Source organism: Carcharhinus amblyrhynchos, chromosome 9 (assembly GCF_965287045.1).
Source record: "Carcharhinus amblyrhynchos chromosome 9, sCarAmb.v2.hapA, whole genome shotgun sequence".
Lineage (NCBI taxonomy): Eukaryota > Metazoa > Chordata > Chondrichthyes > Carcharhiniformes > Carcharhinidae > Carcharhinus > Carcharhinus amblyrhynchos.
The window spans coordinates 94,785,430-94,812,275 of record NC_137332.1 but is presented as its reverse complement, the minus strand read 5'-3'; positions in this window follow the sequence as shown (position 1 = coordinate 94,812,275).

The window sequence follows — 26,846 nt, the reverse complement described above, 5'->3', positions numbered from 1 at the left end:
ATCCCTGTAAAGACAAATACACTTAAAATAGTCAGATTTCTCCCAGAACTCAAATACAAGAACTGATGAAATTTCTCTTTAGCAATCAAACAGAAATCAACATACATTGAATATGGATTGACAGACAATTGGTATTTCAGTAATAATAAACTTCACTTTAAATAGCCAATCAAAGATGAATCTCATGGATTTCAGGACAGTTCCGTCAGCATGTACTAGGTGACATGTCACCACAAAGGCCTTGTTTTAACAGCCTATCAGATTTGAATTTGATAGGGTTGATGATGTCAAACCAATCGTGGTGTAAGAAAAGTACAAAGTCATCACAGCTATAAAGACAAAAGCAACAGCCATTCTGAGAGAGAACATCTTGGAAGGACATCTTCAGCGGCAAGAGCAGCCAGTGAAACAGCCAGTATTTCTCTCTAGATCAGCACTCCACTCTGCCAGTTTAAATATCTCTTAAGAGAATTATCCAGCTAACTAACCAAAAGACACCGAATTAGAAAGACATTACAGACTGCAGGCGACGATGGAAGAACTCCACAAAGCTTTTAAATTCCATCAGGTCTGCTTGTATCATTTCTTTGAGAATGACTGAGATTCTCTTATTAATGTTTTAACACTGAATGGCCCTTGTCTATATTTTGAACAGCATTTCAGTTGACCTGTACCTTAGTTAATATGTTGATTTCTTTAGTTAAAGTTCCTGGTTATTAAAATAAAATACCTTGTTAATTCTTGACTTAAAGCGAGTGTCTGGCCTGTATATTAATGAATTAATCTAACCATTAATTAAGAACAGATAACACCTTTGTAAATAATTGTAGCTGATTACAACGCAAGGTGAAGGGATTAACCCCTGTGTCAAAACACCTGGGTTCAACCATCTTCAGCTGGTTTATCAATGACCTTTCTTCCATTATAAGGTCAGAAGTGAGAATGTTCACGGATAACTGCACAATGTTCAGTATGATTCTTGACTCCTCAGGTACTGAAGCAGTTCATGTTCAATTGACAATAGTAAAAAGTCTGACAACACCAGGTTTTAGTCCAACCGATTTATTTGATAATACTCACAAGCTTTCGAGGTTTCCCTCTTCGTCAGGTGAATGGAGAGTTCTGGCCTCAGACAGAGCATATAAAGCACAGACAGTTTAGAGATTACTGATTAGAATGCGAATCCTTACACCTAACCTGCTGTTCAAGGCCTGAAGTGGCTGACAATGTGAGTGGAAGGAGCACTGATCACAGGTTACAGAGATGTGTATTGTCTCCAGACAGTACAGTAAGTGAGGTTTTGCAAACCCAGGCAAGTCACGGGGGTTACAGATAGTGCGACATGAACCCAAGATCTCTGTTGAGACCGTCCTCATGTGTGCGGAACTTGGCTATCAGTCTCGTTCAGCGACTCTGCGCTGTCGTGTGTCGTGAAGGTTATGTTCACTGAATACCCCACTATCAATATCCTGGGGTTACCATTGACCAGAAACTGAATTGAGTTAGCTATATAAGTACTAGGGCTACAAGAGTAGATCAGAGGCTGGGAATCCTATGGCAGGTAACTTACCTGGCTCCCCAGACCCTATCCATCATCTACAAGGCACATGTCAGATGTCTGATAAAATACTGCCCACTTGCCTGGACAAGTGCAACTCCACCAACATCCAAGAAGCTTGACACCATCCAGGACAAAGCAGCCCACTTCATTGGCTGTCCACAAACATTAAGTCCCTTCACCACCGATGCCCAGTAGCTGTAGTGTATGCCATCTACAAGGTGGATTGCAGGAACTCACAGGACTCCTTCAGCAGCACATTCCAAACCTATGGCATTACCATCCAGAAGGACAAGGACAGCAGATGCACAGGAACAGAAGCACTCCACTCCACACAACTTTCTGACTTGGAAGTACATCTCTATTCTTTCACTGTTGCTAAGTCAAAATCCTGGAACTCCCTCCTTACAGCAGGTGGATGTACCTACACCATAGTAACTGTGGCAGTTCAAAAAGGTAGCTCACCACTACTTTCTTAAGGAAAATTAGGGATGGACAATAAATACTGGCCTAGCCATCGATGTTACTGCCTTTGTTGAATTTTAAAATCATAAATAAAACAATATTCACATTTTATTGAGAATTTTTTATTGCAATGGTTTGGATTTTCATTTCACAGTAAACAAATGCTTTTCAATTCATTTCAACAGTGTTTGAGTTTAATTGAATTTTCTGAGTTTGTAACGAGTGTTTTCAAATTCCCTTAGTCAACTGATTTGTTTTAAAATTATTAACACTCTGTTCTCTGAATGATTGTATGCAAGAGGTACTCAGAGGTGAACTAGGAGATACCGTGGAAACCCGCTCTGCTGAGCACAGTGATTGCCCAGAAAGGTACAACTTCCATTGGGCAATTACCCTGCATCTTGTACCTTCTGAAACTCTGAGCTAAAGTCAGGCACTTCAGATGGTTCTGATTGGTTTAACAGAATAGTTACCCAGGAAAAGTTAGAATTAAAATAGTTTTAAATCCAGAGTAACTATACTAGTGACCCCGGACTCCCCATGGACCCCCTGATTAGATACCTGACTACCGCACCCCTCCTCCCAAACCCTGAATATTCATCATGCTCCCTGTTGACCTTACACCCTCCCCATTTTGAGGCACTATTCCTTATACTGAGACCATTGAGTGGCCTTCTTACCTGCTCGATTACAATCTGTAAATGTATCTCCTGACACGACCGTTATGCAGTACCAAGTGACCAACCTCCAGGAGCCAAATGTGTGAGCGCCAGAGCACACCCTGCAACCTTGTTGTGTACGACTGATACAGCAAAACCAGCATCCCACCATCACCCCTCACACCCCAAGAACCTCGGGTATACCATCAATGCCAAAAGTCTGACAGAGTTTTATATATATATATACAGTCAGAACAAGAGTCTTCTAGGTAGATGTCTGTCCACTTGGGCAGAATCTATCATACATGAGTCTTTGCTTTTATATTTTCAGTACACCACTTGCCTCAGACACATCATCTGATGTTGGTTCATCTTCAGTTCTATAGATGCTGTTGGTCTAACTGGTGTAGAATCTGAATTCGACTCAGTCATGATCATAGATTTAGGGATTTCCAAATCTTGAGTGTCAGAGAAAAGTAAAATACTGCAGATGTTGGAATCTGAAATAAAAACAGGAAGATTGCTGGAAAATCTCAGCAGATCTGTGGAGAGAGAATAGAGCCAATGTTTTGAGTCTGGATGACCCTTCATCAGATGATTCACCAGCTCTGATGAACGGTCACGCAGTCTCCAAATGTTGGCTCTATTCTCTCCCCACAGACGCTGTCAGACCTGCTGAGATTTTCCAGCATTTCTCTGTTTTTGCTTGAGAGCCAGATGTTGTTCTTTCAGGTACTGACTCTGCAAATTCTCATTTTGAAGTAAGGATTTGCTCAGTGTGTCTCCTCCAAACTCTCTCATCATTAGTTTGCACCGTATAAGAAATAGGTCTTGTCTTTGCGAGTATTCTGGCAGATACCCACACTGACTTAAAGAGTAGCTTCTCTCTTCGCTAAAACTTATTGGCTTCAATATATATTCAGGACGAGTAAGTTAGTTTTGTTGTTGTCACTTTACTATAGTAGTATTATAAAGTGGACTGAGTAAATCACATTTGGTTTTCAATTTCCTTCTCAGAAACAACATTGCTGGTGAATTTTGTGTTGTCAGATGAGCTGTGTTCTGATAGGACATGGGGAAGTTGTTTACTGTCCTGGATAATGAACCATCATCTTTTGGTGCTTTAATGGCATGCTTCAGTGACTGTACAAACCTCTCCACCAGTCTGTTAGTGGACGGATGATAGCTACAGTCCTTGTGTGTTATATGCTATTGATCTTGAGGTAATCCACAAATTCCACTGATGTAAATTTTGTTCCATTATCACTGACTAATTGTTCAGGCCTTCCAAATTTGTGAATAATTCATCTGACTTCTTTCCATCATGGTTGACTTAATCATCATGACTTTGGGCTAATTTGAATGTACATTAACTAGAATAAGAAACTCACTTTTCGATTGGTCCCACAAAGGCTCTGTGTATTCTTCACCAAGGCTGCTTTAGACAATTATCAACCACTTGGTGAAAGTTTGATTTTATTAAGACATGCTCTTCCAAAGAGAGCAGGAAAGTTTCACTTTACTCAAGTTTATTTATTAGTGTCACAAGTAGGCTTAACACCCAATGAAGTTACTGTGAAAATACCCTAGTTGCCACACTCTGGTGCCTGTTCAGATACACTAAGGGAGAATTTAGCATGGTCAATGCACTTACCAGTATGTCTTTCAGACTGTGGGAGGCAACTGGAGCACCCGAAGAAAACCCACATAGTCACGAAGAGAATGTGCAAACTTCACACAGACAGTGATCCAAACCAGGAATTGAACCCGGATCCTTTGCACTGTGTGGCAGCTGTGCTAACCACTGTGCCACTGTGCAACTATGTGCCGTGGCAGTTCTGCTTTACTTGAAATATGATACATCCCTTAGTGGAACAACCACCTCGGTATATTTTGGCAGGATTATGTTTGATAGTTTAAGTGATAGTTGTTTGAGTTTTCTTGCATGACCAAGACCCCTAGTTTAAGTTTTTGGATCTTCTCTGGTATAATTCACCTTGCAAGTTTTCTTCTCCATCAGACATTTTGTTGAACCTTTTTGTGTGTTTGCATTTATATCTGGCATTTGAGAAGTCTATCATGCCGAACACACCTTTGTTGTGTGACTTTTCTTGCCACAGCTTCTAATTTTCTCTGCTCCAACATTCATGTAGAGAGTACTCCACCTGAGCACATTATGGCACACTTGAATTTTATGAGTTTTTTTTGTCAGTTCCCATCTTATGTATTTTGGCTTCAGCTCCAATTCGGGAACCTCCTCCCTGGCCAAATCCATAGATGCTGCAATCTCAACAAAGGCTCTTATCTTTGGAGACAGAACTGACCGTTGTTGATTTAACTTGATCTAGCACCTCAGGTGAGGGGCAAGACTGAGAGGGCGGACCTTCATTAGTAGAAGCATACAAACTAGAAGTAAGAGTAGGCCATTCAGCCCTTCAAGCCTGCTCCGTCATTCATTTTGATCATGGCTGATCCTCAAATTCAACATCCTGATCCCCCTTCCCCACCATTTCCCTTGATCCCTATAGCCCCAAGAGCAATATCGAATTTCTTCTTGAAATCAACTACATTCTGTGGTAGTGAATTCCACACATTCACCACCTCTGGGTGAAAAAATTTCTCCTCATCTCAGTCCTAAAAGGCTTATTACTTACCTTCAATTATAACTCCTAGTTGTGGACTGCCCCCAAATGGGAACATTGATGTGGAGATGCCAGCATTGGACTGGGGTGTGCACAGTAAGAAGTCTACTACACTAGGTTAAAGTCCAACAGCTTTATTTGATGAGTCACCTGATGAAGGAACAATGGTCCGAAAGCTTGTGCTATCAAATAAATCTGTTGGACTTTAACCTGGTGTTGTGAGACTTCCTACTGTATCCAGAACATTCTTTCTGAATCTACTCTGTCTAACCCTGTCAGAATTTTATACACTTCTATGACATCCCCTCTCACTGTTCTGAAGTCCAGTAACTATAATCCTAACCGACTTAGATTCTCCTCATTTGACAGACCTGCCACCCCAGGAATCAGCCTGGTAAACCTCTACAGCAAGGACGTTCTTCCTCAGATAAGGACATCAAAACTGCACACAATACACCAACATCTTATACAATTACAGCAAAACATCCCTATTCCTATACTCCAGTCCTCTCGCTGTGAAGGTCAACATACAGCAGGCCTTCTCTGCTGCCTGCTGCACCTGTACCTCAGCAGGTATGGAACTGAATACACACTATTGGTGTCACTCTGCATCACAAACCAGACAACTGAGTTAATCTGAGGTCCATATCCAGGCATCTTTTAAATGAATTGAGGGTTTCTGTCTCGACTACACTTTCAAGTAGTGAGTTCCAGACCCTCTGGGTGAAAATATTTTTCCTCATCGTCTCACGTAAACTTTCTACCAATCACTTTAAATCTATGTCCCCCTTCACTAATCCCTCTACTTTCCATTCACTCTATCTCGGCCTCTCATAATTATTTCCATGTCAATTAAATCTCCCTCCTGCCTCCTCTGTTCTAGGAGGAACAATCCCAACCTATTCGATCTTTCCTCATACTTGCATGAGGCAGCATCATGATCAGCGCAGATTTGGAGGGCCGAAGGGCCTGTTCCTGTTCTTTGCTCTTTAGTCTTTGTAATCCCAATGGTCATTCTGTCAAAGTCCTCCCGTTTAATTGGGTCAAACCTGGCTAACCTGTTCCCTGATTGGTGATGGAAGTGGAGAATTGAATTTGCAGAAACAATGCAGTAGATTTGAAAAGCTGCTGATTTCCTGGGGGAGGAGAAAGGGGAAATGTTTGTGAGCATGTGCACTTAGAGGCATATTTCACTTGGCAGAAGAGCTTCATTTGCAGCTTATTTTTAAATCAGCACAATCAGGGACCCTGTGCACCCCGGTCGTTCTCTCTTCCACCTTCTTCTGTCAGGAAAAAGATACAAAAGCCTGAGATCACGTACCTTCCCTGCTGCCATCAGACTTTTGAAAGGACCTACCTCACATTAGGTTGATCTTTCTCTGCACCCTAGCTATGACTGCAACACTACATTCTGCACGCTCTTGTTTCCTTCTCTATGAACGGTATGCTTTGTCTGTATATTGCATAACAAACAATGCTTTTCACTATATACTGATAAATGTGGAAATAATAAATCAAATGAAATTAAAAAAATTAAAATCCATATCTTCAACAATATGGCTGGTGCGGAAATGCTGATGTCCAGTTCCAAAATAATATAAGCATGTCTGTCGGATTCCAATTAATTAGAAAGTATAAACCTTTGTGAGTCTGATGTGTACAAAGCAATTACTTTTAACTCTCCCTCACACCTTGGTGATGTTCATTGCTTACTAATTTGGAGACTGCATGCCATTGAGTGTTTTTTCTAAAACTCTGGTGAGTTCAATACTGTTTTCCCAAGACCAAGTGAACATCAGATCAGGTGAGAGAATGCCAATTCATATCAGTATAGTGGTTAGCCTCACAACTCCTGGGACTTGGGTTCGACACTGGACTTGGGTGACTATCTATGTGAAGTTTGCATGTTCTCCCATGATTACATGGGTTTCCTCTGAGTGCTCAGGTTTCCTATCAATGTCCAAAGATGTATGTATGAGAGGATTGGCCAGCGAAATTGTCCCTTATTGTCCCAGGCTAAGTAGATGAGATGGATTGATCATGGTAAATGTGTGGGTTTAAGGGGCTAGGCTGCAGGAGAGGGTCTGGGACTCTGTCAGAGATGGTGCAGAATTAATGGACTGAATGGCCTCCTTCTGCACTGTAGAGATTCTATGGTATCGTATTGGGCGGTGAAGTGGCACAGTGAGGACAACACAGTGGCAAAATAGCATTGCTGCCTCACAGTGCCAGGGACCTGTGTTTAATTCCTGACTCAGGTGACTGTGTGGAGTTTTACACATTCTCCCTGTTTCTGCCTGGGCTTCCTCCGGTTGCTCCGGTTTCCTCCCACAGTCCAAAGGTATGGCCAGAATTTGTGTCCTCCATCAGCAACTCGTCATGTTCCACCTTATGTTACAGTTAATGTTGTATTTGAACAGAACTGCATGAAGATCTTTGAACACTATGTCAACTGTATATGGGGAGAGACAAAACCAGTCTTAACCTTGATTCATTGATAGAGGAGAAAACAGAGCGACGTGTAGACGTGCAGCACACCAGAGGCACAATGCAGGTGGAGGATACAGTGCACATCCCTCTGTCTCATTAATGGAGCTGGAAAAGAATAGCCTTGCTTCAAAGGTGGCTAACCATGAGTGCTGGGAAAGACCGCATCTGGAGGCTGGAGGAAGAGAACAAAGTCCTCAAGCAGAAGGTGAAAAACCTCACCCATGACTTGGAGGAAGCCACAAAGAGAAGACAACACTTCCAGGGCTGAATGGATAAGATGCAAGATCTCAACTTATACCCGCAGGAACAGCTGCTCACCTGGTAACATTACTGTCCTCACAGTGTGGATGTTAATGTAAATTTTATGTTCCAAAGTTGAAGTGCAGCAACCATATTGCAGTAAGATCTAAATAATGCTTTGTGTTACAATATGAGTACTTCAATGGACCAGCCAAGCCATGGATGCCTTTAGCCCAATGCCATGGAGTTATAGAGGTTTACAGCATGGAAACAAACCCTTCGGCCCAACATGCCATGCTGCCCAGTTTTTACCACTAAGCTAACCCCAATTGTCTGCATTTGGCTCATATCCTTCTGTTATCGGACAACAAATTTTATGAAATTGGGCACACAATATGGAAGCAGACTAAAATTACACTCAGAGCCTCTCCACTAAAAGTCACAAAGTAACAGACACAGACTCGCAGGCAAGAGCGTGCTTTTAGAATGCAAATGAGGGCTAGCACACAAGGGAAGCTGGACAGGATGGCACCTACAGGAACTAAATTAAAAAACACATCCCCACTCCACCAAATCAGCACTTCTAAACCAGTCAAACAACCTATGGAGACACCTAAAGAATAGCATAGCTAAGGAAACATCCCTGGCCTCTCAAAATTCCCTGAGATCAATCACACACCCCGGAGATTCTAGACCATTAATAACCAATCAGACAAAAACGATTAACACACACTTAAAACAATTGTCCCAATACTTGAAAACATCGAGACAGGATGGCTAAAGTCGAATACTGTAAATAAAGCATTAGCATTTGAATCGTACAATCCACCGAAGTTCAGGTATAACTGTAGCCCATTGCAGCGGGTCTTTAGAGTGCTTTCGGGACAGTTCGATTGTATGTCCTGACTGAACCTCCGTCGACGTAAAATAAAATAAAGCCGTGCCGTTATTGAACTATTCCCTGGGTCCGTAGTGGTCGTTTTGCCCACTCACGCTAACACTTCTATACTAACCTTACCCATGTAACTGCCTAAATTCTTTTTAAAAGACAAAATTATACCCACCTCTACTACTGCCTCTGGCAGCTCGTTCCAGACATTCACCACTCTCTGAGTGAAAAAAATGCCCCTCTGGAACCTTTTGCATCTCTCCTCTCTCACCTTAAACGTATGCCCTCTAGTTTTAGACTCCTCTACCTTTGGGGAAAGATATCTAAGCCCCTCATTATTTTATAGATCTCTATAAGATCACCCCTAAGCCTCCTATGCTCCAGGGAAAAAAGTCCCAGTCTATCCAGCCTCTCCTTATAATTCAAATCAAGCCCTGGTAGCATCCCAGTAAATCTTTTCTGCACTCTATCTAGTTTAATAATATCCTTTCTATAATAGGGTGGCCAGAACTGTACCACCTCTCCCCTACGAGGATGCATCCACTTCAGCCCGCACAAAGTCCAGTGTCGATGAAGATAAATGGCTATACACTTCCACTGTTGGAAAAGGTAATTATCCTCACAGCATACTGGATAATCATACCTGCCTCCAGAAAGCACCTCTTTGGGAGATGATCATCCATGTCCATGTAGATCTGTTTGTTCATGGTCCTACCGTATGTATATTTCCAGAATTAATGCTGTGTTATGTGTCATTTCCCTACAGTTGTGACTGCAGAATGGTGTCTTCCTCACAGAGTGTCAATGGTCAAATATAATCCGAGGATGAACTCCATGTTTGTTAAGCTTTCCTGCTAAATGGGGTGTGGACGTCCTGAAGTGCTGTTCTGGTTATGGCAGATATGGCGTTGGCAAACACCACCTTGAAACCCAGTGAAACCTCCACTTTCAACCATGAAGCTGAGAGACACTGAAGGTATGGATGATGCAACACTAATGGCTTCTAAATTCTCCAACAGTTCCTCACCTCTAAATTATCGCATGTTGAAAGAAGGTGAGCAATTCACAGACAATAAGGACCTGGCTCACTGGTAAGATCTTGGTCCTCATAATCACCGCCTCAGAGTTAATGTACTGGAATTCTTGTGCTTTCATGCAGTATCTACATTGTAACATAACTGTGCATAACTCCCACCGTTGATACACTTCACAGCTCTGCAGGTGAAGCTCAAGGCTGACATCATGGAGAAGCAGTAGAACATTGTTTTTCATTCCTGTACAAAATGTTTGTACAGGAGCAAACATTGTTTGCCATATAGCATCAGCTGTATCAGACTCGGATATCCTAAGGTGCCATTCCATCTATGACAGGCGGTATGTTAAGATACAGTGACCTTGCCAAAACCTCTACTCTCACCCCCTGAAGCTGAGCACCGTTAAAGCTAAGAATGACATGAATGCTAAAGGTTTTCTCCCAACTCTCAGACATTTCTGCTGCCAGCTAAAAGCATCATCACTGATACAGCAAACACTCTGCCTTCTTCAGTTTCCCTACAGTTGTGACTGCAGGATGGTGTCATCCTCACAGAGGATTGTCATCTACAGCTGTAACTCTCTAAATCCTATCTTCCATCTATATGTTACACTCACCACCGCAGACAAATGGAGTTAGCCCAGAGGAGCTGGTCAAGAATCAGGACCATGTACATCATAGAGGAGATCATGAACCTCAGTAGGAAGACAGCCCAGGCACCAATAAATCAGCCAGTAACATAGACACACATGGGGGAAAGTGCAGTGCTGCATTGATATATCAGAATCATGCGTACATCTTTCTTTATTTGCATTGTTCTGTTGATAAAGATTCAAAATTAAAGCTCTCCTCCGCCTAAATATGTTTCAGCCCTCCACACATTCACCCACAAAACTAAGATGGTCCCACCCACAGATAACAAAGTCATCATATTGAAATCTAACTGATAATAAAAATAATACTGTAAAAACAACTAAAAATTTTACAAACTTATAACTAGCATAATGAAGCAGCGGGGCAGCATTCGAAGTGGGCAGTGATCTCAAAATAATTAAGTCAAAGGAACCAAACAAAATAAATAATAAAATATAATAAAGTTAAAACAATACAATCTTACCACCTCATCCCACCCATCGATCAGCATAGCAAGCTGGGAAGGTTGTATGCAATGATAAAGATCAGATTAGCACCCTTTCTCGTGGTGAGAATCACTTCATGTGCTAAATGGGCACAAAGCTCATTAGCATGGATTTTGATATCATTAGAAATGTCTGCATGCTATTGTCCTTTCTCCCAGAATCTCCCCACCTCGCTGTGTGGCTTCACGCTGCCGTAAGTCATTACTGCTCTATGTAAGTGTGGCTCAGGCACAGCAGTAGTGAAGGAGAGTAAGGAGGGGAGTGCCACTGAACACCAATCCTCTGGGTGAAGAGAGGGGTCTTAGCCACTGCCATGGTACCGGCTGGGGTGGGGGGGCTTGCATGTGTGAAGGGTCTTGGTGTGTCCGTGCTGGTGTGGGGGTCTTCAGGTCAGGGTCGATGCTAGCTTGGGGCTTGTGTTGCGTGCATTCCCCGGGCTGTTGAATGACCACTGAGGGGTTGCTCATGAGGTGGACTCCACACCCCAGTGATGTCACCACAGTTACCCTGCTATCAGTCTGCTGGACAGGCTCTGGTTTATTGCTGATATTCCATCCCAGGCCCCACTAACAGTAACAGACAGCAGCTCTGTCAGCTGCTGCTCCAAGCACGGGAGCTGTGCAGTTGTTAACACGGCTCTTCACACTGCCTGGACTCTGCACTGCTGCCTGCGATGGGAACCCATCCTGTGATAGTCACGAGGACTGTCTGAACTGTAGCCATTCCTGGAAACCACTGCATCAGACACTCAGGTGGGTGCACTGAAGATATGCTTCAGGAGTTCCCAATGGAATCCCCGTCACTGCCACCCTCAGGCTCCCTGTGCCCGCTGGGGCAAGGATGTGGCAGTGGGTCAGCAGCTCTTTGAGGTGGCACATGGCACCGGGGATGGTGTAGGGTTGCCACCGCCAGGCTCATTGGGGCTCTGGTTGCTGGGAGGGAGCGAGGGGCCCAGGATGGAAAATCTTACTGAGTGTCACTCTCTCTGTCTACCTGCCACAACTCGCCCAACCCCAGGGAATGATGAATTTCACAAACAAGCCAGATGAGCTGGCCATTATACTTGAGGCTGCTGAGGAGGAGGAGAGTGATGTCCGGTCACTGCTAGGCCAGCCCAGACCAGAGGCCAGTGAAGGAGGATAGGGGCCCCCTGGTCGGAGGCAGGATGTGGCTACCAATCGGCCTGAGAGGACGGCCAGAGGACTTCAGAGACCCTGTCTATACAGGACCCGTGTGTCCTTTAATGAGTAGACTGATCTACTGGTCTACCGCAAGGAGACAATGCAACACCTGTGTAAGGTCCTCCTGGCATCTCTTCAGGCAGGAGGACACACACACCTGAAGGTCATGGCGGCCCTCAACAGGTTCTTCCAGGCCACTAGTGGAAACATGTGCAACATCGCCCAGTCCCCCATGCACAAGTGCATCAGTGAGGTGATGGATACCTGGTACACTGACTATATCAACTTCAACGTAGGCCAGGTTCAAAAGGAAGCCCAGGGTACAACCATCGCAGCCATTGCTGCCCTTTGTGCAGGGGGCTTTCGATGGAACACACATTGCCCTGCGGCTCCTGCACAATCAGGGAGTGTCCTTTGTCAACAGGAAAGGGTTCCACTTCCTGAATGTTCAGACTTTGTGTGACCACAGGATGAATATTATGCATAGGTGTGCATGGCACAAGGGAGCATGCAAAAGAGCTTCATCCTGTGCAGCTCTCAATCCCTGGGCTCTTCGAGGACCAGCCCAGGCTCGTGGGACAAGGGCTACTGTGACAATACTGTAGTTGTAAGAAATGTATTTTAATCATGTTTCTGTGCAGGTTGTTTCAATCCATCCCTAGCATTTTGTAAACACTGGGCTGTCTGTAGCTAGTGTCTTTTTCTGTTATTAAAGTAGTATAATTGACCTCATGGCTGCTTTAATCTGAACTAATGGAGTGTTCTGTTGTTTTAATGTTTCCCCTGGGATGGCAGAGTACAGCTTGATTGGGGGTGTTTGACAAGTCAGGTTATGTGGCTGGGGACGGCTGTGTTTTCACAGAAAAGTCCAGTTTTAGTTTTGTTTTCCAGAAGCTGCTTGGAGCTGAGAGAGATAGCAATGTTCTCCCCTCTCTCTGGGGTTGGAGGTTCTGCTGTCTAAGTGTTGCTGGTTTGGATGCTGTTTTTTTAATAGACAGAGAAATGTCTCTTTTCTTTCCCCCTCTCTGAAGCCTGGCAACTGGGAGCTCCCAGGCACTAAGTTGACCTCACTCTGAAGTTTTGCTGTTTTGAGGATATATCCTTCTCTGAAAACAGCTGTTAGATTCTCTATCCAGAAGTGTAACAAAGCTGGAAATCTGGCATCGTATGGACATACCTGTTTTTGCATGAACTAATTCTGAAGCATAGAATATGTCTGTGAGACATTACTTTAAACAACAGGGAAAGCTAGATGTTAAAAGTTATACTATGTCATGTTTAAGACTTGTAATTGGTAAAAGTTACACTATTTTTGTTACATTCTAACTGTAATCTTAAATAAACATTTTTGATAAAGCTTGCCAGTGGGTCACTTGAATAATTCCTGGAGTGAAACACCTTACGCTCATGAATGCCAAAATTAAATGTAAAACTTACAGTCTAGACTCACAAAATACCTTAGAGTTTCCGGCCTGGGTGTTAAGACCACCTTCTAAGGTCATGGCTCAGATACCCGTGTGGAGGCCATAGACCAAGGCAGAGACCCGTTATAATGAGGCCCATGCTGCCACCCAGTCCATCATTCAGCGATGCATCAAACAGTCCCCTGAGGTCTCCTGCATTGTGGTGGTCTGCTGTGTGCTCTACAACCTGGAATAGCAGTGGGGAGATACACTGGAGGAGGAGGAGGAGGATGACCGACCAAATGATGCTGAACAGGAGGAATAGGAGCCCAGGAGAATGTAGAGGAAGAGGCTGAGGAGGTGCCAGAGGATGGATGAATGGCAGGTGGAGCCAAAAGTCAGGCTGTGAGGGATACCCTCATCACTACAAGGCTCTCAGGCTAGGTGATGTGGTGTATCACAGTAGCAACCCATAACTGCGCCTCCTGGAGCCTTCAACACCCTCTCTAAACCCACCAGGCCTTGTCCACCCCCCCCGCCATGGGTCCCCTTTACATCACACCAGGGTGATAGGTTGGCTGTGTTAGCGAGTTACTGGTCCAGGCCGTAGGTTGATGGCAACTCACTGTGTGGCACCCTGTGACGCCGCCATTGAGCCGCATATGTCTAATTCCTACCTGTTCACTGATTACACACTGGCACCTGAGCCCACATCTTAGTGAGGGTTGGGGACTCCATTATGTGGTCCAATGCCCTGGGGTTAGGAGTGGGAAGGGGCAGGGGGGGTGCTGACCCAGGGCACAGCTGGTGCTGGGGATACCATGCCAGGCTGTCTGACACTATGGGCGAAAGGGCCACTACTGCTCTGGCTGCTTTGAATAAGCACTTAGAGTACCACAGCAGCCTGGGGACTGGCATAGGTGCTGGGAACTAGGGATGCAGATTCCTGGGGTGAGGGGCTTCTGTCACGCAGAACGACACTCTGAGCCTCTATGTGAAAAGTCTGGGTACAGCCATCTCTGTGGGAGCAGATCACAGACATATTAATCACAGCTTTAAGGTACAATAACCCTTATTAGTGAACTTCTGAAAGACAATTAATATAACCCTAACTAGTGCATGGCATCACCCTTGTGGGGGGGAGGGAAGGAGGGAGGCGGGGCGGAGGGAATGAGAGTCCAGGCCGACTTTCAAGTGTTGCCGTGCCACCCTGTTCATCCGCTGTCCATAAGATGCACCAGTATCAGGAAAGCAGGGTTTTGGAAGGGCTGGGGAAGGCGGGGGCTTCCTGAGTGGAAGGCCCTGGCTGGGGCTCCAGCCCCTCCTCCTCCCTCAGGGCCCTCATGAGCCGCTGGCACATGGCATCAGATGAAGGGGCAGCTGGTGTGACTTCCAAAGGCATCAGTCTCAACTGGCTCCTGGAGGCTCAACTGCACCTGCCCCATGGTGTGTGAGCCCTCAGCAATGGCCCTCTGAGACTCGGCCAAGCTCCGACTGCCCTCACCAACAGATCTCTGAGAGTAGGCCATTCCCTGAAGTCCCTCAGCCCAGATCTTGAGGCCCACAGACTGCTGTGTTTCGAACATGCTTCCGAGGTCCTCAGCCATGGTCCTCTGAGACTCGGCCATTCTCTGGGACCCTACCACCCTGTTGGGGATAAAATCCTAATAGGTTAGTGAAGATTTTAAATCATTTGATGTTTAAGACACTGATAGAACTACCATCATTAAGGTAAATAATTATAAGCTAATAAGGGGGCAGTTTGCATACATGTGAAATGCAGTAAGAAATTTAAACAATAGATAATGTTTTAAAACATATATGTTGATATTTTGAATGTATTAAATTACTTGATCAATGCATTTTATAAAAATCATTGTTCACTTTAGCCAAAGGCAGATTGCAGTGAGGCATGATGGTAAAGGGCATAAGGATAAGCACCACACTCTAAGAGAACAATGAAACTTTAGAAATGTGAAAGTTTTATCAGTAAAGTTTCTAACGGCAGAACATTAAAGGCAACTTCATGAATAGGACCAATTAACTGTCCAAATAAGGTAGATGCTTGTCTGGACATGGGATCACGTGTTAGTCTGGTTTGGCAGTGATTTGGGGGGGATCTTATGGGAATGTTAACTTTGAACTTAGTGGCCAGTTATCTGGTTGCTAAGTAGTACAGGAGATTGAGTTAGTTAAAAAGGGAGGATATGGACTAATGAAATACCATTATAGCAGAGTGTAAGGTACAATTGGCTGAAGTTTGTGCCACATGCTATTAATGATTTATGTATATTGAAGTTGATTGATTCAAAGCTAATGAAAGGCTGGGGAATTTGATAAGAAAATGTACAATTGATTTATCTTGAACTTATTGGAGATGTCTGGCTGGTCTACGTCTTGAGGAGCCCAGGACTCTTCAATAATTTCTCCCTGCGATCACAGTCTCTTTAAACTAAGACATTGCCTTTCGTGAGTCTTTGTATTGTCTGAGGTTTTGACGGTACCATGCAAACCCCGTAACGCACCTATGGTGACCATTTCCTGACCCAGACTTTCCACCGCATTCGCCACCCTTGTGTTGGCCTAGGTAGTACACAACGCAATACTGCCAACATCTCCTGCAAGTGAAGGCTTTGCGGCTCCTCCAAGTAGCCTCTCAGTTGCTGGAATTTAGCTGACAGCCCCTCCTGCATTCTCCGGCTCTGCTTCAGCATCTTCAGCAGCTTTGGGATAACAGACCCCAGAGGCCTGGGGCCTGGCTAGGACCAACTGTTTCTGTGGCTCCTGGAGATCTCCACATGCCTGAGCCCTCAGGGATTTCCAACTCCACCTGATGTACATCAATGGATGTGTGTTTCTCACCTGAAAGTGCCTCAGAAGCCTCATCACTCACATATCCCAGCATGGTGACTGTACCTGCACTGGTGGATGCTGCAGTCAATGCCTGTGTCACCGGTTGGGTGGTTTCCTTGGACGTGTCACTGGAGCCTTCCTCAGGTGTTGACTGCGGACTCTGCAGGGGCAGCTTGGGGGAGCGGGGCGAGGGGGGGGGGGGGTGTGGAATCAACTCCTGTGGACCCAGCCTCATCATGTTCTGCTCCTGCAAAACAAGGCACAAGGGAGGAACAGATTGCAGCTTACTTGAGATAGATCATATTAATGAAGGCTTTGTGGCTCCTCACTTCTGCGGTGCACCCCAAACAGGCTTTTGCTCGCAGACCTGAGTCCCCAACATCTCCATCGCACACTTCTCGAAGACAGTGAAGATGCGCAGGGACCCCAGTCGTGGGGATTATGGACCATCTTCTCCTGTAGGGACAGAAGGGGAGGACTGAAAACCTGATTGCTGGCAGCACGCAGAATGTCAGGGGTGTTTGGGTAGGGACAATCGGGTGGCCTATGTCAACGCTGTGCCATGGCAGACAGAGCGTATGATGACGGAGTATCAGAGAATGGATCGACATGGACATTCCTGGTACGACAGACGGGACCGATACCAAGATGGGATGGACACTCACCCTTGCTGCCTGAATGAGGCTGCTCATTTTCTTGCAGCACTGGGCACCAAACCTCCGTGCCAGTGCATTGGCACTCACTGCCTCTGCCACTGCTTCCCGGGCAGCATTGCAGGCCCAGTCCCTGGGTCATCAACCATTCTGGGGGAAGAAGATGGCCTTCCTCTCCTGTACTGTGGCCAGCAGCCATCCCCGCTTCTCCTTGATGAACTGTGGGACTGGTCTATGCGGTGCCATCTTCCTGGTGTGGCTGACTGTGTGTGTATTGTTAGTGTTTAACGGCACACTGCTGCGGCCACTTTGGGTGAGTCTCGGGCTTGGAGCATCCATAACAGCGTGAATCACATGGAGGCTCTTTCATTGCACCAAATGTTGAAAGATTAAAGTGCAGAGCATGCCCAAAAGACAGGCGCAGAAAACTCCCGTTTCATCGCGCTTATGACACTTGGAATTTTTTTGGGACGAATTCGTCCAATAATCTTTTATAAAAATGCTTCAGAATAAAAGCAGCAAGGTAGAGCATCCAGCTGTACTGAGTCGAGAATCAATGTCTTGATGTCCAGAAAGGAGTAGGAACCTGAAGCCAAATTTGAGAGAAAATCTCAACATGTTCAGGTCTACACTGGATATTTAGCAGAATTCATAAGGTAAGGTCAGAAAACAGGTTTTGAACCACCCAGATGAACTGTTAAATTGAAGTTTGTGCTAAAATGCACCAACTATTAGAATTGGAAAGGCGTAAACAGGGGAAAAGTGGATTTTGAGAAAAGGGAGAGTAACAGGGGGCAGAAGATCAGACTTGATTTGATTTGATTTGATTTGATTTATTATTGCCGTATGTATTAACATACAGTGAAAAGTATTGTTTTTTGTGTGCTATACAGACAAAGCATACCGTTCATAGAGAAGGAAACAAGAGAGTGCAGAATGTAATGTTACAGTCATAGCTAAGTATAGAGAAAGCTCAACTGAATTCAAGGTAAGTCCATTCAAAAGTCTGACAGCAGCAGGGAAGAAGCTGTTCTTGAGTTGGTTGGTACGTGACCTCAGACTTTTATATCTATTTCCTCATGGAAGAAAGTGGAAGAGAAAATGTCCGGGGTGCTTGGAGTCCTTAATTATGCAGGCTGCTTTGCCGAGGCAGCGGGAAGTGTAGACAGAATCAATGGATGGGAGGCTGGTTGTCCACAGTGAGGAAGGTCCCTGGAGGCTTACTGCCCAGGAGCCATCTTGTCGTGGTGGTACAGTGTTTAGCACTGCTCCCTCACTGTGCCAGGGAGCCAGTTCAATTCCGGCCTCGGGTGACTGTCTGTGTGGAGTCTGCACTTTATCCCCATGTCTTTCAGGTGCTCTGGTTTCCATCCACAGTCCAAAGATTTGAAGCTTAGGTGAATTGGCCATACTATTCTCCCTGTATCTGCATGGGTTTCCTTCGGGTGCTCTGGTTTCCTCCCACAGTCCAAAGCTGTGCGGGTTAGGTTGATCGACCATGCTAAATTGACCCTTAGTGTCAGGGGGATTATCAGGGTAAATATGTGGGGTTACAGAAATAGGGCCTGGCTGGGATTATGGTTGGTGCAGACCTGATAGGCAAGACAGCGTCCTTCTGCACTGTAGGGATTCTAATTTCACTGGGTAATGAGGATTGGTGGGGTGGGCATGTTAAGATGCTCTTTCAGAGAGTTGGTGCAGACTGGACAGACCGAATAGCCTCCTTCTGCATTGTAGGGATTCTATGAATTTTCCCATGATCATATGACTGAGATAGAATAATTGAATATTAGAACACCAATCGTCTGAGACTGAAAGAGAAATATTAAACATTGAAGGGAGGTGGTGGTGCAGTCATAGTAATCCAGAGACCCAGTGTATGATCTGGGGAACTGGATTCGAATCCCATCACGGCGGATGGTGAAATTTGAATTCATTAGAAGTCTAATGATGGCCACAAAGCTACAGGCCAGAATTTTACAGCTGTTCACACTGGCAGGATTCTCCCAGTAAGAAGTCTCACAACACCAGGTTAAAGTCCAACAGGTTTATTTGGTAGCACAAGCCACTAGCTTTCAGGGCTTTGCCCCTTTTGTAAACTGTGTGTGCCTTTATAAGCTCTGTTTGTGATCAGAACTCTGCACTCACCTAACGAAGGGGCAAAGTCCTGAAAGCTAGTGGTGTTTGCTACCAAATAAACCTGTTGGACTTTAACTTGGTGTTGTGAGTCTTCTTACTGTGTTTACCCCAGTCCAACGCCGGCATCTCCACATCAGGGTTTTCCTAAGCAGCTGCAGTTCATGGAGATTCGGCTGGCTGCCAAATTCTCCAACTTTGATGCAGCAAGAACATGGTATGAATGGCCGATAAGTTCACACCCAAAGTTGGTTGTTGTAAAAACCCAACTGCCATCCTTACCTGGTCTGGTCTACATGTGACTCCAGACCCCCAGCAACATGACAGTTGAAGGGCAATAAGAATGGGCAACAAATATTGACCTAGCCAGCAACACCCACATCCAATCAATAAAAAAAATTATAATGAATTCTGCTTGTGGATTTATTTCCATTGTTCCTGTCAATAACCCCTTTGTGATTTAGGTCTGATTGTGAGATGGTAATATTACTTTAATTAAACTTTTATGGCTGGAACTTGCAAAGCTATCCAGCCCAAGGACATCACTCACTTAAATGACATATAAGTTTTAAAGTTTATTTATTATTGTCACAAGTAGGCTTACACTGCAATGAAGTTGCTATGAAAATCCCCGAGTCGCCACATTCCAGTGCCATTCGGGATGCTGGGGGTGAATTTAGCATGGCCAGTTCACCTAACCAGCATGTCATTTGGACTGTGGGAGGAAACTGGGGCACCTGGAGGAACCCCACACAGGGGAGAACACCCAAATGCCACACAGTGACCCCAGGTGGGAATCAAACCCAGGTCCCTGGCTCTGTAAGACAGCAGTGCTAATCACTATGCTACCGTGCCACCCTAATGCATGGGGGACTGACCAAATCTGATTAAAACAAATATTTCAAAGGCCAAAAGGGACTTTTCAAACTGAAGTACAGTAACCCATTTACAGTGGTAGGTTGTTGTCATTACAGTCACTGGCTCTGCTCAGCTACCCACATTTTACTCCAAACCAATAGGGAAACTTATCCCTGACCTTTATCCTGGTAACTACAAATATATCTCCCAAAAGGTAGAGCAGTCTTGTAGGGTGTTGAACTCTTGTAGGGTGTTGTGTGCAATTCAGTAGATCGCATTAAGGTATTATTCATCGTCGTAGGTATTCAGCAGTACATATCTATTAACTACTAACAACTATCCACAAATAAACAATAAAGAGTCCAAGCGAGGCCTTGTCTCCTTGCTTACTTTTACACAAATCTCTGTTCACGAACCTCGTGTGTTTTCTCACATCACTTTGTGTGTACTTAATATGTAACTGTACTCAGTCCCATATTAACCCTTTATGTGCCAGACTTTTATACCAAACGTAGTGCTCTCCACTCACACACATACACACACACATGTTCAGTGAAGTACTCAAATGATTTTTGGGAAGTTCAGATAGAATGTTGCTGAAAACTTGACAAAGTGTCCAAGAAAATCTCAGTAGTTCTCTTCAAACATTGTGGACTCTGCTGATTTCCAGCAACAAATGAAAAGTCACCAAGTCTTGAAGGAGTTCTCAAAATTTCAGCAACAACTCCTTTTCTCTTCAGTGTCGGCCATTACTCAATTTGAGGCCTGTGAGTTAGAAGCTTGTGAGTTCAAGTCTCACTCCAGGATTTGAGCACAAGAATCAAGGCTGACACTTCTATGTGGTGTTGAGTCCGCCTTTTGGATGGGAACATTAAATTTAGGCCCATCTGCACTCCTAGTGGGCATGAAAGATCCCATGGCACTATCTCAAAGAAGAGCAGGGGGGTTATTGTTGGTCAATGTTTGTCCCTCAATAAACATTGTAAAACACTATCTGCTCATGATCACTTTGCATTTTGTAAAGATTTGCTGTGCCACATTTTCTACATTCACATAATGATCATATAGGCGATAAAATAATATCATTGGCCTTAAAGCAGTTTGAGACATCTGCTGGTGATGAAAGGCACTACTTGAGCGCAAATCTCCCTGTTTTACTCAGCTGCTTGGTGTAAGTAGATGATGTTAATCCAAACACTTCCTGGCAAATTGGTATGCAATCTCTTTCACAAGTGTGAACAGACATTTGGAGTATTAATGTGTTCCTGGTGTGCACTCTAACTCCTTTACTAGACATTTGCATTAATAATGTGGTCAATCAGTGTTTCAGCTCGATAAAGTTTAAGTACTAGTGTCACAAGTAGGCTTGCATTAACACTCCAGTGAAATTACTGTGAAAATTCTCTAGTCGTCACACTCTGATACCTGTTCACGTACATGAAGGGGCAATTTAGCATCTTTCAGACTGTGGGAGGAAACCGGAGTGCCAGGCAGGCACAGGGAGAACATGCAGATTCTGCACAGTCAGTGATCCAAGCCAAGAGTGAACCCAGATCCCTAGTGCTGTGAGGCAGCAATGCTAACCACTATGTCACTCCACCCTGGTTACTGCAGAGATTCTTCTAAAGTATCCAATAAGAAATGCTGCAAACTCCTCCCCCTACCATGCCAGCATGATGCCCCACCCCCACGATACCCCTTCCCCCACCACCATGGCTCCCAGAGATTCAAAGGCCTAAATCCTCCTGTCAGTGCTGGGCACATTTCTACTGCCTGCAGTTTTGTGTTCCAACCAACAACAAGGGGATCCTCCAGTTTCCCAAGCGTATATTTCTTGGTGGCAGGAGGCAGCATGCCGTTCGTTGGTGGCATGATTTTCTGGTCCCGCCATTGTCAACGAGGATGCCCATTGAAGCTACACCATGTTGTTGGAAAAGTGCCATGTAACAAGCCTGAGCTCAGGTTCTGAAACTTTTGAGGACAGCAGGGAATGAGCCCATCAGTTTAATCTTCTCAGATGTAATATCTCAGGAAGGCCAATTGGAAAGGAACATAATTCATTACAGAATGCAAAGTAAAACATTATTCCTGTCCAAGATTACAGGGCCAACCTTATAACAGGCTCAGGTAATGAGTTCCAGCTGGACAGGCCACTGCCTGTTACCAGGGGAACTCATTCTCAATGATCCCCACAGGAAGATCAATCAGTGATTCCTCATTGACCTCATGGGGGTTATCACACTGGACAATTTCTGCAACAGCCTAGCATCAGAAATTTCATACGGTCCTGACGCACATCTCCCAGCTTTTGGCAATCCAACTGAACAATTTGGGGCAAAATATTGATAAAATCCTGGAATTCCCTCACTAACAGCATTGTAGGTATACCTACACCACATGTAGTTTCAAGAAGGCAGCTCTCCACCACATTTTCATGGGCAATAAAGATGGGCAATAAATGCTGAACTAGAGCAACAGAGGGTTGGTAAGTGTAGGGACTGAGGAAGAAAGTGAGACTGAGATAAACAGCACTGAGTAAGAGCAGGCAGAGGGAAGCCACGGGGCTAGTGGGACTGGAGATTTGTAGTGTGTTTGCTTCAATGCAAGAAGTATAACAGGTAAGACAGATGAACTGAAAGCTTGAATTACTGCATGGAATTATGATGTAATTGCAATTACGGAAACATGATTAAAGGAGGGACAGGACTGGCAGCTTCACATTCTGGGATATCAATGTTTTAGATGGGACCGAAGAGGAAACAAAAGGGGTGGGGGAGTTAGGAGAGTTTAGGGATATCAGTTAGGGCTGATTAGGAAGCACATCACAGTTGTATTGAGGAAGGACACATTGGAGGGATCTTGCAGTGAGGCAATATAAGTGGAGCTCAGGAATAAGAAGGGTGAAATCACAATGATAGGAGTGTACTATAGGCCTCTCAACAGCCCAAGAAGGCAGAGGGGCAGTTGTGTAGTCAGGTTCTGGAAAGATATAAAAAAAGCAGGATAGTTGTGATGGGTGACTTTAACTTCCCTCATATTGACTGGGAATCCCTTTCAGCCAGGGGCTCAGATAGAGAGCAATTTGTTAGATATGTCCGGCGGGGGGGAGGGGGGGGAGGCTTTTTGATACAGTATGTTGACAACCAACCAGAGAGAGGGCCATACTAGACTTGGTATTGGGGAATGAGCCGGGCCAGTTAATCACCGTTTCAGTGGGAGAACATTTTGGGTTTGGTGACCATAATTCCATAAGATTTCAGGTACTCATGGATAAGGACAGAAGTGGCCCTTGGGTGAGGATGCTTAATTGGATGAGGGCCAGTTACATCCGAATTAGACAGAAACTAGGTAATGTGGATTGGGAGTGGCTATTAGAGGGTAAATCCACGTCTGACATGTGGGAGGCTTTTAAAGGCCGATTGATTGAAATGCAGGACAGGCACCTCCCTGAAAAAATAAAGAAACGGCAGGATTTGGGAACCATGGATCACAAGGGAAATTGTAAGCTTAGTCAAAAGGAAAAGGAAGCATACAACAGGTCTAGGCAAATAAAAATTGACTAAGCCCTTGAGAAGTATAGGGAAAATAGGAAGGAACTTAAAGCTGGTATTAGGAGGGCTAAAAGGAGCAATGAAATGTCTTTAACAAACATCAGGGTCAAGGAGAATCCTAAGTCTTTTTATGCATATATTAGGAGCAAGAGGGTAGCAGAGAAAGAGTAGGCCCACTCAAGGACAATGGAAGAAAGTTATGTGTGGAGCCACAGGAAGTTGGTGAGATCCTTAATGAGTACTTTGTAGCAGTGTTCACAAGGAAAAGGACATGATGCATGTTGAGGTCAGGAATAGGTAAGTGAACACTCTTGGAGAATGCCATTATATTGAAGGAGGAAGTGGTGGGTAGCCTAAATTGTATTAAAGTAGGCAAGTCCCCTGAGCCAGATGGGATCAATCCCAGGTTATTGGAGAAGGCAAGGGAATAAATAGCAGGGGCCTTAACAGATGTCTTCACATCCTCTTTGACCACAGGCAAAGTTTCAGAGTACAGGGAAATAGTCAATGTTGTTCCCTTGTTTAAGAGAGGAAGCAGGGATAGTCCAGTAAGTCAGTGAGCGTGAGGGACAAAATATATGCACATTTGGAGGAGAATGGATTAGTTAATGATAGGCAGCATGGTTTTGTACAGAGAAGGTCATGTCTAACCAGATTGATTAAGTTTTTTTGAAGAGGTGACAAAGATAAGTGATGAGGTAAGGGCTGTGGATGCACTTTATATGGACTTTAGTAAGGCATTTTACAAGATCCCACATGGCAGACTGGTACAAAAACTAAAATCACATGGATTCAGGGTGTGCTGGCTAGATGGATACAGAACTGGTTTGGTCACAGAACACAGAGAGTAGCAGTGGAAGGGTGTTTTTTTCAGAATGGAGATCTGTAGCTCGTGGTGTTGTTTGTGGTATATATAAATGATCTGGAGGAAAATGTGAGGGATCTAAGTAGTAAGTTTGCAGATGATACGAAGATTGGTGGAGCTGCTGATAGTGCCAGGGATTGTGAGAATATACAACAGAATATAGATAAATTGGAGAATTGGGCACAGAAAAGGCAGATGGAGTTTAATCTGGAAAATGTAAGTAATGCATTTTGGAGGATCAAATTTAGGTGTGAATTATACTGTAAATGACAGAACCCTTTGGAACATTAATATACAGAGAGATCTGGGCATGCAGGTCCACAGTTGCTGAAAAGTAGCAACACAGATGGCCGAGGTGATCAAGAAGGCATAGGGCATGCTTGCCTTCACTGACCGGGGCATTGCGTGCAAGAGTTGGGAAATCATATTGCAGCTATATAAAACCTTGGTTAGGCCACATTTGAAGTATTGCGTGCAGTTCTGGTCACCACACTACCAGAAGGAAGTGGAAACTTTGGAGGGAGTGCAAAGAAGGTTCACTAGGATGTTGCCTGGTCTCAAGGATGTTGAGTATGAGGAGAGGTTGAATAAACTAGAATTGTTTTACAGGAAAAGAGAAGGCTGAGGGGAGATATGATAGAGGTCTAGAAATTTATGAGCGGCATAGATTGGGTGGATAAGTCAAAGGCTTTTTCTCAGGAGGGGCACAGGCTCAACATGAAAGGGAGAAAGTTTAAGGGAGATGTGAGGGGAAAGTTTTGCACGCACTGAGTGGTGGGTGCCTGGAAAGCACTGCTGGAGGAGGTGGTGGAAACAGAAACATTAGCAACATTTAAGAGGCATCTGAATGAGTCAATGAATATGGAGGGAATAGAGAATACGGTCTGACCAAGAGCATAAGGTTTTTTTCAGTTTAGTTGGGACATCATGATTGGTATGGGTTTGGAGGCCAAAGGGCATGTTCCTGTGCTGTGTTTCTCTTTGTTCTTTTTTATTCGAGTTAGCAATGTCCAAATCTATTGGATAAAAAACACTGGCCAGGATTTTTTTTTCCTGTTTTAATTGGGTGGATTTGAAGACAGGAGTTAAAAATATTGCAAGGAGGCCAGAGTCACATTTCACGTCAGCATTAAGTTTGCCACAATCGTCCCCTCCCCCTCAGTTTTGAACCACCAGGGACATCAGGAACCTTGTTCAAATATATCTGCATCTCATTATTGGGCCTACGTGCTGGAATCGTACTCGTCTCCCCATCACAATGTCCACCCACAGAGGGTGTGAATCACAACTGGTTTCAATAGGTATGCACCTGGCAAGCAGAGCTCCGGGGGAGTTCAGAGCTGAGCACAGCAGACCTGGAGTCACTCTGCATATTCAGGGTGGAGAAGGGATACCAGGGCTTGCAGGGATGATTAGCCTTGACTCAGGTGTAATAGGATTTGACCAGGCTCTGACTGGCTTTGATTCAGGGGTGACTATCCTTGATGTAGGGGTACCTGGGATTGAATCAGGTGTGACTAGCCTTGACTGGGGGATGGGTTTTTGATTTGGAGGAAATGGGGTTTGATTCCGGGCTGACTAGCCATGATACAGTGGTTCCAAATATGACTCAGGGCTATCGGGCTTTGACTTGGGGGTGACAAGTCTTGACTCAAGGGCACCAAGTATGACTCAGAACTACTGGGGTTTGACTTGGGGCTGAGTAGCTTCTAACTCAAGGGAGGCTAGGGTAGAACTGGAAGGGTATCAGGGAATCTTACTCAAGGGTATGATGGGAAGGCTCCAGGGTATCCAGGGAAGACTGTCAAATGTGAAAAGTATCACGACTGAGAATCTTTTCTGCTGCTGGACTACAGGCTTCTTGGCAAGACCTTACAGAGTGAAGGAAAGACTAAGGCACTGAGGTGGGTGGATGGGCAGATATCACCGACTGACAGTTCCACTCAAACCCGGGAATGGAGACGGTCTCCAGAGGTGGATTATTGACAAGGGTAAGCCTCATGGAAAGACCTATAAGATTGCTGACAGACATGGTTTGCCTACACCATTCACCTACTGTGCAAGCAAATATATTGCCTTAAACAGTTAGCAATGGCACACTGCCTAAGGAGAGTGCTCCTAACCTTTGTTCTGTGCTATGATGTGTTTTGACAAGTACCTCTCCCCACCTTCCCATCAACCCAGCAGACTGGGTTATGTGTGAGGCCTTGGGGTGGAGCCTGTGATGAGAG